The 16,660-nt window shown below is 36.4% G+C and overlaps 1 protein-coding gene and 1 pseudogene across 5 annotated transcripts in view; both read right to left on the bottom strand.

Moving 5' to 3' along the window:
• GUCY1A2 (guanylate cyclase 1 soluble subunit alpha 2) overlaps window positions 1-16,660 on the bottom strand; it is a 426,827-nt gene that overhangs the window by 369,596 nt on the left and 40,571 nt on the right. The window lies entirely within an intron of this gene.
• LOC307190901 (palmitoyltransferase ZDHHC7-like) lies at window positions 6,677-7,538 on the bottom strand (annotated as a pseudogene). Its single transcript has one exon. The product of its transcript is annotated as a palmitoyltransferase ZDHHC7-like (transcript).

Below are 16,660 nucleotides of genomic sequence, written 5' to 3'. Positions count from 1 at the left end.
TAGAACAAGAATGCTCCTTTACAAAAACACAGTAAAATCATAAAGATGAGGAAATTTAACACTGGTACAATACTATTACCTAAAACACAGTCCAAATTCAAGTTTTCCTTACTGTCCCAACAATATTCTTTATAGCTACTTTTTTTTTCTAGTCCAGGATCCAATAAAGGATCATATATTGCATTTGTTTGTCTTGTGTCTTTCGTTTTCCCTCCTCTAGAACAATTCCTCAGTCTTTCTTTGTCTTTCAAACAATATTTCTCAGATACTTACCCTTCCAGACACTCTTCCTTGTTGGTGTGGTTACAAAAGATTGAACATAGCACCTAACCACTTGGTACCTACAGTGAAGTCGAAGAGAAAGATATATAGACCAATAGGAAGCACATCATGAAAATATAAGCTGGAGTCTCCCCATTTTTATCAGCTCAAAACCATTGCTTTCTTTATCTTTTTTCTATCTCCCATTTGGGAACAGGAAAATAATTCTATAGTCAGAATCATCATTGGTAAAAGTTATTTATAAAATAACTTTTAATTCAAGGAGTTATCTGAAGTAATATAGAGTACTATACAACAGTATGCAGTAAAATCGTATACATACACAAACATGCACACACAGGTTTGTGGGGGAGGGAAGTGTTTTTTTCTTTTTTTTAAGAAATAGGCATGTTTCTTCTAAATGGAAGATGTGTTACAATTTCCATTTATTTTCAGAAATAGAGAAAAATTGGACATGGTGAAACGAACTGTGCTTCCTTTCTGAAGTTGGAGAAGCTATATTCAAATCTAACCTCAATCATTTATTAGCTAAGTGATCTTAGGAAAGTCATTTAAAATCTGGGCCTTAATTACTTCACTGTAAAATCAGATAACAATAGTTAACTATAGACTTTAACGAGTAACAAAAGAACATATGTGAAAATTTTTCATAAAAAGTAAAGCACTGTAATATATATATACATGTATATATGCATGTACACATATATATGTGCGTCTATAGATGTAGTGATATATATAGGTGGATGTATGTATGTACATGCATGTGAGGACAGACAGAGAATGACAGTGAGAGAAAGCTTAAGGATGTATTTGATTTGAATTTTTTTCCTGACAGGGTCCTCCCTCTCACCACTTAGAAGAGTACTGAATCCCAAATTTCTCAGTTTGAGTGTGGGCCTCCCACTTTTCTTGGGATGGCTGTCTTCCAGTGGCCACATACAAGCAGCATTGCATTCTGTCCACTGAGTACAGAAGTTCTATTCCTCCTGTCACGTGGCCTTTCCATGAGCTTCTAAACTGGCAGTGTTAAGAGGACAGAGATTATGCCTGGGATTATCCCTTTCCCTTACTCACTGTCAAGTCTCTAGAATCAACACAGTCCTGGGTACACAGAGGATACCCAACAAATATTTGTGGAATGGTGAACACCAGCTGAGACTTTTTTCAGCCCAAAATACTATGACACAGCATCACTGGCTCCTTCTAGAGGTATTTGCTACTCAAACAACAGTGGGGAAACCAGAACTTACATCAACCTCCTCCATATTAGGATAAATGATGTTTAAAAAGAAAAAGTTCATTCCTGGAACTCTGAATCAGCATAAACACTATAGTCATGTACAAATCCTATTAGAATTGTGTAAATGAATTAAAAATGATTATCATTAATGTATTAATTATTTAAGCCCATCCCCACTCTCTTTTACATTCCATTGCCTTATTTTTCTTCATAGCACATCACTCTGAAGTTATCATTTTTGTTATTTATGGGTTTTTTGTTGTTGTTTGCCTCTCCACTTTCTGTTTTTCTCCCTGCTAGTTACCAGCACCTAGAACAATACTGAAAGAAGTAGCTACTCAATAAATATTTGTATTGATGGAAAAAGTACTTGAAAATTGTTTCTTTAATGAGGTAAACATTTTCTATATTATTATATACACATATCACTGGATTAATAAACCTTTTCCTGTAGTTAGTACAACAATAAACTTTAGCTCAGCTAAAGCCCTGGTGATCATTTAAAACAAACTAAGGAAGTTTACAGATTTGCAACAAGGTAGAGTCTCTTGATTACTAATTCTGCCATCTAAAAAATTAAGCTTAAATATAGCACAAAAGCAGAAAACTAATGACAAATTAAAGGAAGCAAACTTCTAAATGCTTGGCAGATTTGCATCTTCCTTTTTATTAATATGAAGGATTGAGTATCCAAATAATGAAAAAGAAAGGGTATGAAAACAAAAACAAAGGTAAATAAAAAACAGTCCTAAATACTAAAAGTGAATGAAGAGGAAAAAGAGGTGTCAGAATGTTGTAGGAAGTACAAAGAATCAGGAAAAACAGAACAAAAAGTAGAAAAAAGATAACAATCAGGTATTTTCAGTCAAAATTTTTTTATGCACTAATCACTCAGTGGAGTAACTCACAAAAATCAGGCTCATTTGTCGCCGCTATGCTTGATCTCTGGCTGAAATCCCTCTTGATCTCTTGTTTTATGAAAGCTCACAGACAAGTAAAAACTTCCCTTTCCCAGAGCAGCTGCAAACTCACTCTATTGCCCACTCTATTTATATTTCCCCACCTAGGCTAAGTTTGTCCTCTGGTGATTAATGGGATTTCTGGTCCAAGTAGTGGTGGAGAGAAAAATGTTACTAAAGCCAGCATTTTACTAAAACTATGTGTGACCCACTCTTTCTGACATTCGCTGAAGAACAACCTACCATACATCTGTGCAAAGTTAATGACATAGGATGAAGAAAGTGAGGGACTGACCCAGAACTAGTATGCCCACTTATGCAAAGACAGGAGAAAATCAGAAAAAAATACGATGTCATAAATGTGTGGTACAGACAGTGGCAGTCTAAGCCAGCATTCCTCAGCAGTAAGGAGACTTGGCAAAGAGATAAAGAGATGGGGGACGGGGGGGAGGGGGAAGGCATCACTAGAGCACATGGTGTCTAGCAGGAGGCATTAAACCTGCAGCCAGAAGACAAAGGGCAATGAGTGGAAGCAGGGCTCCAGTTCCTGTTTAGAGATCAGAAGCAGAACTAAAAGTCCTGAAAAGAAACAGAATAAGTGAAAAGAACTGAGTGGTGTACAAGGAAGCAACCCCCTCTCAGAAATAAGACAGAGAGATAAACCCAGATTCTAGAACCTCTAGTACCAGAAAGTATAACTTGGTACTAAATTCTCTAAGAACTAGAGCTTACTAGGCATCCTTGCCAAAGAGCAGGGTTAGCCTTGGAGTTAAGGTGTCAAGTTATGGCTGCATGCCAGAACTATCAGGGGAGCTTTTTGTTCTTCCAGTTTTATTGAGATATAATTGACACACAGCACTGTATAAGCTTAAGGTGTACAGCATAATAATTTGACTTACATACATCATGAAATGATTATCACAATAAGTTTAGTGAACATCCATTATCTCACACAGATACAAAATTAAAGATACAGAGAAAAGAAATTTTTCCTTGCGATGAGAATTCTTTCATGTATAACATATAGCAGTATTAATTATAATGATCATGTTGTACATTACATCCCTAGTACTTATTTATCTTATAACTAGAAATATGTACTTTTTTACCATCTTCATCCAACTCACTCTCCTACAAACCCCCGCCTCTGGTCTGATCCACAAATCTGATCTTTTTTTCCTATGAGTTTGAGTTAGAAGTATAATTGACCTACAACACTATGTTAGTTTCTGTTATGCAAGATAGTGATTCAATATTTCTATATATTTCAAAATGATCACTGCATTAAATCTAGCTATGATATGTCACCGAACATAGGAATTACATAGTTATTAACTATATTCCCCACACTGTATATTTCATACCTATGACACATCTATTTTGTAACTAGAAGTTTGTACCTCTCAATCTCCCTCATCTATTTCTTTCCTCCCCACACCATCTCTGGCAACCATCTGTTAGTTCTTTGTATCTATAACTCTGTTTTTATTTTATGTTTGTTTGTTTTGTTTTTCAGATTCCACATATAAGTAATATCATACATTATTTATCTTTCTCTGTCGGACTCATTTCACTTAGCATAATATCCCTAGGTCCAACCGTGTTATTGGAAATGGCAAGATTTCATTCTTCTTTATGGCTGAGTGATAGTCCACTGTGTGTGTGTGTGTGTGTGTGTGTGTGTGTGTGTATCTTGCATCTTTATTCATCTATTGATGGACAATACTATCGTGGAGAATACTTCAATAAATATAGGGGTGCATATATATTTTTAATATATTTTTAAGTACTGTTTTTTTTTTCCTTTGGATATATTTTTTCTTTGGATATATTGCTGAATCATACAGTAGTTCTGTTTTTAATTTTTTGAGGACTCTCCATACTGTTTTCCATAGTGGCCACAAGAGTTTACATTCCCAACAACAGAGAACAAGGGTTCCCTTTCCTCCACATCCTCAGCAACAATTGTTATTTGTTTTCTATTTGAGAATAGCCATTTTGACAGGTGTGAGGTGATATCTCATTGTTGTTTGGATTTGCATTTCCCTGATGATGATAGTGACGTTGAGCATCTTTTCATGTGCCAGTTGGCCATCTATATGTCTTCTTTGGAAAAATGCCTATATATATCCTCTGCCCATTTTTAATGTTTGTTTGTTTGATGTTGAATTGTATAAGTTCTTTGCATATTTTGGATTTTAACCCCTTATCAGATATATCATTTGCAAAGATCTTTTCCTATTCAGTACATGGCTTTTTTGTTTTGTTGATAGTTTCCTTTGCTGTGAAAATGCTTTTTGTTTGATGTAGCCCCATTTATTTATTTATGCTTTTGTTTCCCTTGCCTAAGGAGACATATCCAAAAAAATATTAAGACTGATGTCAAAGCACATACTGCCTATGTTTTCTTCTAGAAGTTTTATGTTTTCAAGCCTTAAATTTTAGTCTTTACTACATTATGAGTTGACTTTTGTGCACAGTATGAGAGAGTAGTCCAGTTTGATTTTTTGAACATAGTTGTCCAGTTTTCCCAACACCAGTTATTAAAGAGGCTGTCTTTTTCTCATTGTATATTTTTGCCTCCTTTGTCATAGATTAATTGCTCATGTAAGTGTGGGTGCATTTCTGGGCTGTCTATTATGTTCCATTGATCTATGTATCTGCTTTGTGCAAGTACCATACTGCTTTGATGACTGTAGCTTTGTAGTATAGTTTGAAATCAGGGAGTGAGTATGATACCTATAGCTTTGTTCTTTCTCAAGTTTGTTTTGGCTATTCTGGGTCTTTTGTGTTGTTATACAAAATTTTTATTTATTTGTTTCCATTTGCATGGAATACCTTTTGCTATACTCTTGCATTCAGTGTGTTCTTTAGCTCTGAAATGAGTCTCTTATAGGCAGCATATTGATAAGCCTTGTTTTTTATCCATTCAGCCACTCTGTCTTTTAATTGTATCATTTAATCCATTTACATTTGAAATAGTATTGATAGGTATGTAGTTACTGCATTTGGTTAATTGTTTTGGGGTTGTTTTTATAGTTATTTTTCCTTTCTTTCATCTTCTTTTGTTCACTTCCCTTGTGATTTGATGACTATCTTTAATATTATATTTGGATTCCTTTCTCCTTTTTGTGTGTATTTATTATAGATTTTTGGCTTGTGGTTACCATGAAACAGATAGATAGACAAACAGAAAGACAGATAGATAGATAGATAGATAGATAGATAGATAGATAGACAGATAGACAGATAGATAGGGATATATGATAGATAGGTAGATAGATAGAAAGACAGATAGATAGATAGGGATAGATGACAGATAAGTAGATAAACAGATAGACAGATGATAGATAAATAAATAGATGATAGATAGATAGACAGATAGATAGGGATAGATGATAGATAGATGATAGATAGATAGACAGATAGACAGGGATAGATGATAGATAAATAGATAGATAGATAGATAGTTGATAGATGATAGATAGATAATTCTAGGTTGTTGATCTCTTAAGTCCATTTTAACAACCCTGCATTTTTACTCTCCACTACCACATCTACTGTTTTGGACAGCATATTTTACATCATTTCATTTTGTTTATCTCTTAACCACTTATTGTGGATATAGATGATTTTACTCCTTTTGTCTTTTAACCTTCCTACTAGCTTTATACATGGTTGATTTACTACCTTTATGTATATTTGCCTTTACCAATTAGATTTGTCCTTTTGTAATTTTCATGTTTCTAGTTGTGGCCTTTTCTTTTCCTTTTGTTTGTTTGACTGTTTGTTTTTTCTGGCACACAGAATTTTAATAACCCTTGTAATACCCCACACACCTTCTTAGAAAATGCCAAGTATGTTAACAAAACTCCTTACTGTACAGGAAGATAATAACATTTGGCTTCTTCATGTGGCCACACTCCTTCGTTACTGGACAATGACACTGGTCAGAGTACCACCCAGATTTTCCCAGTGTGGGAAATCCCTATCTGTGACAATAAATATATAAATTCTGCTTGCTGTAACACCTGGTTTGTGTAGGTTCCATTTGCCCTATTGGTCACAAATGAGCTGTTGATACCATTTCTGACCCCAAATAAATAAAGTCCATTAACAAGTTGTAGCATGATGAGAGGGCCTCATGTAGAGAACTTGGGCCCCTTTTTCTGAGTATTATCTGCAGTCACCTGAATCAGAAGCCAACGAAGGGGTTCATCCAGAGCAGCAAGGGGGAGCCTCCCAAAGACTGACTTCATCTCTTCCCACTGCAGCCTCTGCTCCCACTCAGGCTTCTTACTCTTCAGCCTCTCAACCTCCGTTTCATCATTGCATACGGAGTGGATCTGAGTGCCAAACATCACTGCAGTGAAACTGAAAAACAGCAGACCCTCAAGGCACAGGAAGATCAACAGAATTACAGTGACTACAGATGAACAATCACTGCATTCAGTCCACTGCTCTTGGATGCAGGGGATGAACTGCAGCCCTCAGAGCACAAGTGTGTGCATGAACGCCAGCACGAAGTACATAGTGAAGAGCACAAAAAAATCTCTGATTCTTTTCTCCAATACAATTGTTCAGCCATGGCAGGGATGATCCATTTTTCAAATACATCTTTTGCAAATACTGCAGTTGTGGGTGTACTCAGGCTTGATACAGCAGCACTTGGGGTACTTGTAGATCACTTCTTCTGCAAACTCTTCAGTTTGCAGGCTTCAGCTGCAAACTCTCCATGTATTCTTTAATAGCATTGCCTTTAGGTACTGCTCCAGGGCCGGTGAGCATAGTCCTCAGGTAAGATGACAGGGCAAGCATCACCAGGCAGATAAAAACGACCCTGTTGACCACAGAGTACCAGAAGTCTTTAGAAGGCAGCAGCACAACTAACATCACCATGAAGTCCAAGTACATAACCAGAAGCCACATCATGATGGTGCAGATCATGCCACTGCTGTCACAGATGAACTATAGGAGGATGAAAAGTCGTAGTTGTCATTTTCAGTCAGGAGAGGATGATGTTTGACATCCCAGAGCCAGTGTCCTGATGATGGCATGGTTTCCCTCACAATTTATTTCTAAACATTTCTTGTGCCTTTTCTTCAGAATCTTAAGGTGCATACTGTCCCATGTGATAGAATGCGAGGCCCAGGTGGGGTCGCCCAGCACCTTGACTCCTCCTGGCCTGCGGCAGCGGCAACATCAACTGCAGCAGTGGAGGCAGGGACACATTGTACAGCAGTGCTCATGTTCAGGCCAGAGCCGCCCACAGCTCCACTCAACTGGGTCCCACGGGCTAGTGAGAGGGAGGCTGCCACCGAGCGCACGTGAGAGCCAGAACCCACCCTGGAGAGCTGGCCTTTTCTTTTTTATGTAGAGAAGTCCTTTTAACATTTCTTGTAAGGCTGATTTGATGGTGCTGAATTATTTTAGCTTTTGCTTATCTGTAAAACATTTGATCTCTCCATTAAATCTGAATGAAAGCCTTGACAGGTGGAGTATTCTTGGTTGGAGGTGTTTCTCTTTCATCCCTTTGAATATATCAAGTCACTCCTTTCTGGCCTGCAGAGTTTCTGTGGAAAAGTTAGATGATTTCCTTATGAGAGTTCCCTTACACCTAACATTTTGCTTTTCCCTTGATGCTTTTAATATTCTCTCATCTTTAATTTTTGCCATTTTAACATTTTAACTTTTTGGAACACACCGAGACACACTGTAATTAAAATGTTCTTTTTGCCTAACTTGCTGTAACCCTTTTTGGGTTGATCCAGTTTAGGATACTCTGTGCTTCCTGGGCCTGGATATTTCCTTTCTCAGGTTAGGGAAATTTTCAGCCATTATGTCTTCAAATATGTTCTCTGACTCTTTCCCTCTCTCTTCTCTTTATGGGACCCCTATAATGCAAATAATACTATTGATGTAGTCCCAGAAATCTCTCAAACTTCCTTATTTCTTTGTATTCTTTTTTTCTTTTTTCTGTTCAGCTTCAGTGATTTCTACTACTCTGTCTTCCAGCTCGCTGATCTGTTCCTCTGTATCGCCTAATCTATTCTTGATTCCTTCTAGTGTATTTTTTATTTCAGTTATTGTATTCTGCAGCTCTGCTTGGTTCTTTATATTTTCTAACTCTGTTATAAACTTCTAACTTCTCACTCTGTTCATCCAGTCTTCTCCAGAATTCTTTGAGCATCTTTACAATCATAACCTTGAAATCTTTATCAGGTAGATTGCTTATCTTCACTCCACTTAGTTCCTCTTCTGAGGTTTTATCTTATTCTTTCATTTGGAACATACTCCTCTCTTGCCTTATTTTGCCTAAATTGCTGTTCTTATTTCTGTGTATTTGGTAGGTTGTTACATTTCCTGACCTTGAAGAAGTGACCTTTTGTAGGAGAAGTCCTACACATTCCAGCAGTGCACTCCTTCCTGGTCACCAGAGCTATAGGTTCTAGGGTATCCCCTATGTTGGCTGCATAGGTCCTTCTGTTGTAGCAGGCTGACTGCTATGGGCAAGTCTGGTAGGCATGGCTAGCCCTCAGCTGGGTTGTTTGTCAGGCCCTGCCTTGTACAGAGGCTGCTGGCCACTGGCAGGTGTGGCTGGGTCACAAGGTGACTGGCCGCAGAGCCCCAGATGGTCCCAGGGCTGGTGCTGGTCAACTGGTGGGCTGAGCCACATCTGGCAAGGGTGGTTGTGGGGATGGGGTTCCAAGATATAGTGTCAGCCTGCTGACGGGTGGGGCTGATCCCTGACACAGCTGACTGTAGGGTCCATGGAGCCCAAAGCTGGTGTCAGCCCACTGGTGATTGATTACTTTAGGGTTAGTGTCAGTGCACTGGTATGCAGGGGCAGGTCTTGGGCCCATTAGTGGACAGGGTCCCAGGGTGGCTGTGGGTACAGGGAGTCTGGGGTTGAGTTCCTGTCAAGGTAGCTACTTAGCTTGAGGTTCCCAGTACTGGCACTAACAGGCTAGTGGGCAAGGCCAGTTCCCAGTGCTAATAATCTATAGGAAGGATTCCAAAATGGCACTTGCCAGCACCAGTGTCCTCATGGTAGAATAAGCTCCCCAAAATGGCTGACGTCAATATGTCCCCAGGGTGAGTTCCAGTTTCCTCTTGCCTCTTTAGGAGACTCCCCAAGATCAGCAGGTGTGTCTGACCCAGGCTCCTTTCAAATAACTGCTTCTGCCCTGGGTCGCAGAGCATGTGAGATTTTGTGTGCACCATTTAAGAGTGGAGTCTCTATTTCCCACAGCCTTGTGTGTCTTCTGAAAGTAAGCCCAGCTGGCCTTCAAAGCCAAACATTCTGAGACTTGTCTTCCTGGTACAGGACCCCCAAGACTGGGGAGTCCAATGTAGGGCTTGGACCCCTCAGTCTTTGGGAAGAAACTTTACAATTGTAATTATCCTCCCATTTGTGGGTCACCCACTAAGGGGTATGGGTCTTGTCTATACTGCATCTTAGCCCCTACTGCCCATCATGTTGTGGTTCCTTCTTTACATCTTTAATTGTACAAGATCTTTTCTACTAGTCTCTTGTCTTTCTTATCAATAGTGCTCATTAAATGGTTGTAATTTTGGTGTGCCCATGGAAGGAGGAAAGCTCAGGATCTCGGTCATTCCCCCTGGGGAACTTATCTTTAACATACAAGTTTTCAGTCCTCATTCTAGATATGATGAATCAGAATATTTGGATATAGTGTTTACAAGCCTGTTTTTAAAAATTTCTCCAGATGATCCTACTGTACAATCACTAGTGGAATCTACTCTTCTAGAGTCTGGAGTAGAAACAATTACTTCTGGGATTAGAATTCAAAGCAATAATACAAAAGATATCTCTCTAGGAAGGGCAAAAGCATAAATTCATAAATGTTAAAATAAATATACATATATTCAGAGTTGGATTTTCTTCCTTTTTTCCTAGTGTAGCTCTGGAAAATGTTCAATCTGACCAGTATGTATGAGTCAGGAATTATTTCAGCATCCTTGCTTATGAATATCACACGTGTTTTTTTCTTCAACTGGTTGCTATATGTGCTCCACTGGTTTCTTTTCACATCTATCAAAAACACTCCACTTACATCAAATAACATTCTATCTCATACCATCAATGATTCATCTCTTCTGTGGGGACTCACAGCTGGTTCTTCTGACTCCTCTTTTCTACATGGGAAGTGAAGCTCAATCCTTCATATCTCCAATCATTCTCTATCGCCCAACAATCTACTCCAACCAAGTCTGGACCACAACAATGGGGAATAAGAATATAGAAGCTGGGCTTCCCTGGTGGTGCAGTGCTTGAGAGTCTGCCTGCGGATGCAGGGGACACGGGTTCGTGCCCCAATCTGGGAAGATCCCACATGCCGCGGAGCGGCTTGGCCACTGAGCCATGGCCGCTGAGCCTGCGCGTCTGGAGCCTGTGCTCCGCAACAGGAGGGGCCACAGCAGTGAGAGGCCTGCATACCGCAAAAAAAAAAAAAAAAAAAGAATATAGAAGCTGCCCACAAATGCTACAATAAAATTCACATGTATCACAGGGAAAAATTCTGACTAATATTTCCAAATCTACATCTCCTTTCTTCACAAAGGAAAATTACCATTTCTTATTGTAAAGTTAAGATCAGACTTGGTTGAAAAGCAGGATAGGCCAGGAATTGGAAGTTTGGGCTCAATCATACTACATTTGAAATGAATCTCTTATCTCACTTTAACTACCTACCATTATGGGTAACAGAAATAGGGAAAGAGAACTCCAAAACACCTATAAAAATCATCCACAATACATAATCATAGCTCCCCAAATGGAAAATAAAACATATGAGAATTTTTAACAGAACAGGCTCATAAAAAACAAATACAAAGATCCATATTTTTGTTTTTGAAAATAGACTGTGAGATAATAAAGGGAATACATCATATAACAAGCCTTAATTTGAATAACATCTTTATTCTGACTCATAAAGTTCTGTTCATCAAATTAATTTAAATAAATGGTGATAGAAATGCTGTCAAAACACTTAAAATTGACTGAACATCTAAACCCAAAGTTAATAAGAATGAAAACTCATCTAGCATAGAACCTAGGATATTTGAATTTAACTCTAATCTTACTTAAAATTTTCATTAATTTTCAAGATAATTAACTAGTTATTAAAATTTATAGCCCAGTCAAAGTTAGAGATTTGTAGCAAAGAGCAATAAAATCAGAGAATATAAAGGACCAAAAAACAAAAAGTAGACCTAAGATAAAAATAATTAATTTAATGAATAAAAGGCATAAAATAAAAAGGGAAAAGAGAGGGGAGGAGAGAAGGTGGTGTGTTCATTTGAGCTAAAAGATTCAAAAGGAGTGAACACAAACATATGGTATTTAAATTTAAAAAGTAAATATGCCAAATCACTATGAATTTGTTCCAAGAGATGGTAAAAAAATGACCTATGAGTTTCACATAGGAAGTGGTATGGGCCCACATCATCTTTCTCACATAGTAAGGAAAGAATAAACTTCTTGCTAACTGAGAGAAAAAACAAAAATTATTCTTTGGTAATAGAAGCAGTAGAGAGGTCAATAAGTATTGCAGCAGACTCTTACATCACAGCCTCATAGTCTTCCTGCCTTCCCCACAAGCCCATGTAAAAAGGCTGACCTAACTGTGCTTTCATTTCTTCTAAGTCACAGGTAATTTTTCCATGTTAGGAATTTTGCAGATATTAAGTGGAAATTATACTGTTTCCTGAGAAAAGAGCAATGGGAGATTGTTTAAGAGGCTTACAAAACCTGCTTATGAAAATGAACTGAGTAAAAGAAGGTTTCGTTAAGCGAGTTTGACTCACTGGCCATTGATAGTGTTGAAAGGAATTCAAACCACATTAATCTGAAGATAAGGGGAGCATAAGCATATTAACAAAGACTGATATTTTGAACATCTTCAATAAATAGGATAAGTTATATCACTTAGAAGTTATACCTAAACACATAAAATATTTCATTTTCTACTATATAACAGTGGCTGACTCCATTCCAGGGGCTTATTTTTACCAAATCAAAGAGAAATATTCTGCCTGTTAGCACCATGGATAATTTCTGGTATGATTTTTAATCATACCAGAAATAATTTTTTAAACAGTTTCTAAATCAGTCATAAAATCTTGGAAAAGCACTCATAATGACAAAACAGGAAAATAATATTCTTAACTATAGTTTGTATATGTTGAAATTATAAGGAGATAGCAGGTGCTGTTTTTGTTTATTAAAACTTCAAGGGAAAAGGCACATCTATTAGAATGACTAAAATCAAAACAATCTGACAAACCAGTTTCTGGAGAGAATGAGGAATAAGTGATAACAGCCATTTTGGAAGACATTTTGGTAGTTTCTTACAAAGCTAAACAAAGTGCAGCAATCACACTCCTAGGTGCTTACCTAACTGATTCAAAAACATGTCTACATAAAAATCTGCAGGTGTATGTTTATAGCAGTTTTATCCATAATCACCAAAAACAGAAGTAACCAGCTGTCTTTCAATAGGTGAATGGATAAGCAAACTGTAGTACATTATTATGATGGAATACTATTCAGAGAGAAAAAAGGAATGAGCTATCAAACCACACAAAAATATGTACTAAACCTAAATGCACACTGCTAAGCAAAAAAACAAAGAAAAAAAACAGAAAAAGTGTGAAAAAGCTACATGCTATTATAATTCCACTTATATAACATTCTGGAAAAGGCAAAGCTATAGAGTGTCAAACAGATTAGTATTTTCTAGGGATTTGTTGGGGGAAAAGAGGTAGGGTTAAAAAGGTGAAGTACAGAGGAATTTTAAGGCAGTAAAAGTATTTCATATGATATTATAATGGTGGATACATGACACTATGCACTTATCAAACTCATAGAATTATACAGCACAAAAAGTGAACTTTACAGTATACAAATTTTAAATATATATAGAAAAAAATTTATATATGTATTTGTATATAAATATATTTTTATATATACATATGTATATCCCAGAAATGGAATGTAAGATCCCAGAATGGAATGAATTAGCTATCAAGTCACACAAAGAATATAACTGTATTACAAACTTTTTTACAAGTGCAAAAAAAAACTTCACTGAAGGTAGTAGAGTAGAAAGGTGCTGACCTAAATAACCTTGGAAATGAGTGGAGTCTGTAAAACTTCATACATAAATCCATACTCTGAAATTGCACACAAACACTGTACTCTAGTTGATAAAAATCATTTCCCATAGGAGCATGTAATAACAATTCTGAAACAACTATACTCCTACACTGCAATTGAACAATTATGTAGCCAATGGCTAAACAGAACAAAGTTTCTCACTGCTGGAGTAGGAGGTTACAGTAAGCAAGGGGGAAAGGTCAGAATGATCCATACGATAATGGGTTAGAGTTGAAGACATCAGTATGAACTCATATTTAGCATAATACATAAATACAGAAATATTTATAGACAGGCATATATATATATATAGCAGTTAATATACACATATATATTTCCTTGCTCTGTCAACTGAGAGAGCCTAGAAGCAGCAACACCCCAATAGCAATGAGTACACCGAGTACCCAGATTTTGGTTTCCAACACCATTCTCCAACAAAAGGAATCAGGACTCCATTGAGACTCCTTTAAGAAATGACTTTGAGAAATGACTGAGGCAGAAAATATACAAGATGAGTCTGGAGCATCTTATAATACAAGATAGTAGGGAAGTGCTCAAAACACACACACAATAATGATGGACATATGTCAAAGTACACAGCAGACAACTGAAAGCAAGCTGACTAGTACTCTTCAAAACCATCAAGGTCATCAAATACAAGGAAAGACTGAAAAACTGTCACAGCCAAGAGGAGTCTAAGGAGACCTAACAACTAAATGTAATATATCCTGAGTGGGATGCTGGAACAGAAAAAGGACAGGTAACAACTAAAGATATCTAAATAAAGCTTGAAATTTAGTTAATAATAATGTATCAATACTGGTTCATTAATTGGGACCAAAGTACCATATTACTGTAAGCTGTCAATGATAGGGGAAATAGGTGTGGAATGTATGAGAATCTTCTACTATCTTCATACCTTTTCTGTAAATCTGAAACTATACTAAAATTAAAAGTTTATTTTTTAAAAACTTAAAGGGAAAAGAAAAGTAAAAACCTACCTACTAAAAAATTCAGAAAAGAGAACAACAGGCAGTCTGAAGAATTTAGGATGTGAGAGGTTGCTCTCCCACATAAAGAAGAGGTCCAGGACAGAAAGCTGCTAGTGATAGGGCAATAACACATTAGATATAGACAAAGAAGATCAAAAAAATAAGAAAGAAAAACTGTCATGTTTTTTCAGTAAAGAAGAGAAGCTTAGTGTGGAGAAATTTAGCAGGATAAATGGGAAAAGGCTTGTTATAAGATTCAGAAGAAAATGCTCCCAAGAGAAAAAAATATCTAGGGGAGTAAAGAAAGCCCTCTACATTTCTTCTCAATATACTTGTATCTTCTAAAGCTGGTCTGCATAATTTAAGGATCAGTTTTTATTTAAATGTTTTATAATTTTACACATATTGGAGGCAGTGAGACACTCAGCAGTCTCATTCCTTTTCAGGCCTACCTACTACATCTAATCACTTCAGAAAAAAGTATTCAAGCAGAGAGTAGAAAAAAGAAGTTATTTTTAATTTACATAGAATAACTACTCAATTCTCTACTAGGAATTATTAAATTCCTAAATTTAATAATTTAGGCATTATTAAATTCCTATTTAATAATTTTATAATTATTAAATTCCTAAATTTAATAATGCCTAAATTATTAAATTCCTAAATGAGATACTTTGACAATATTCCTAAGCTTAACCATTAAAAAAAAATCAATGGCATTATAAATACAGCCTTTTGCAAGGTTTGTGCTAGGCCAATGACATCTAACATATTAAATTAAGCCACCAAATCAGCTTGAAATCTTGTGGCCAACAGAACTGGCATAGGGTTTACTACAGCATAACTATGAAACCATGTTTGTGTCATGAGCCAAACACTGTCACCCTTAATTTGCACTGTCAACATCTGAAATCTGAAAAAAAAATCTAACCTGTAAATGATTCAAATTACAAGGAAACTGCATTCTCCTTAATACCAATGATAAATAACCAAACTTTTTTGATACTATCCTTATGCAAGCAAGTTTCCCTAGTACACTTTCAAGTAGTAATGAACTAAGTAAAATGCAATACAATGACAACTTTCATAATTCAGAGAACTAGAAAGACTTGTGTAATTAGCATTGGAGGTGTGATGTAAAGTCAGTCTTAGTCCAATGACCCTTGAAGGCAGCATGAAGCAGGGAAAGGTTTGGAGTCAGACTGACCTGGTTTTAAATCCCGCTTTTGTGGCTTGTCAGCACTGACAAAGGAACTTAACAAGTTACTGTATCAAAATATGTTTCTTCATCTATAAAAGGGAGAATATTGACCTCCCAGTTCTGATGCAAACATTATTTTGTGAATATTCAATAATAGGAGCAAACACTTCAGCATTTGTTATTTATCAGGCTGCTGTAAGTACTTTATATAAATTAACTTATTTAATCTTCCTAACAACTCTAGAAGGTATGCAATTATATTATCCCCATTTTACAAATGAGAAGTATCTAGTATGGAAAAATTAAGTAACTTATTCCAGTTCATACAGTGAGTAAGTATGTTTTCATAACTAAGTAATCTGGCTCTAGTTTTTGCTCTAAATTACTACATTATAATATCATTATTAAATCAGTTAATAAATCAGTTCCCTTCCAGCCACCCTAACTCCAATTCATCTCATTAAAATACTGACACTATTTACTTTTAATTTACTTTTAATGAAAGAGAAAACTGATCCGTTACCAAGTTACAGTAATAAGAACTATATTGAACTATGTTAAATATCCTATGATAAACCATAATGGAAAAGAATGTTAAAAAAAGAATATACGTATATGTATAACTGAATCACTTTGCTGTACAGCAGTAATTAACACAACATTGTAACTCAACTATACTTCAATAAAAAAATAAATAAAACACCATTTGTCTCCCCCAAAATAGAACTATATTGGCAGAATTTATTTATTGCTATCAATATTAATTCGTCTATAAAAATAAGTGGTTTTTGTACCAACTAGTTC

This window comes from Stenella coeruleoalba (assembly GCF_951394435.1).
Source record: "Stenella coeruleoalba genome assembly, chromosome: 8".
NCBI classification, from domain to species: Eukaryota; Metazoa; Chordata; class Mammalia; order Artiodactyla; family Delphinidae; genus Stenella; species Stenella coeruleoalba.
This window is presented reverse-complemented; position numbering and strand designations above follow the sequence as displayed.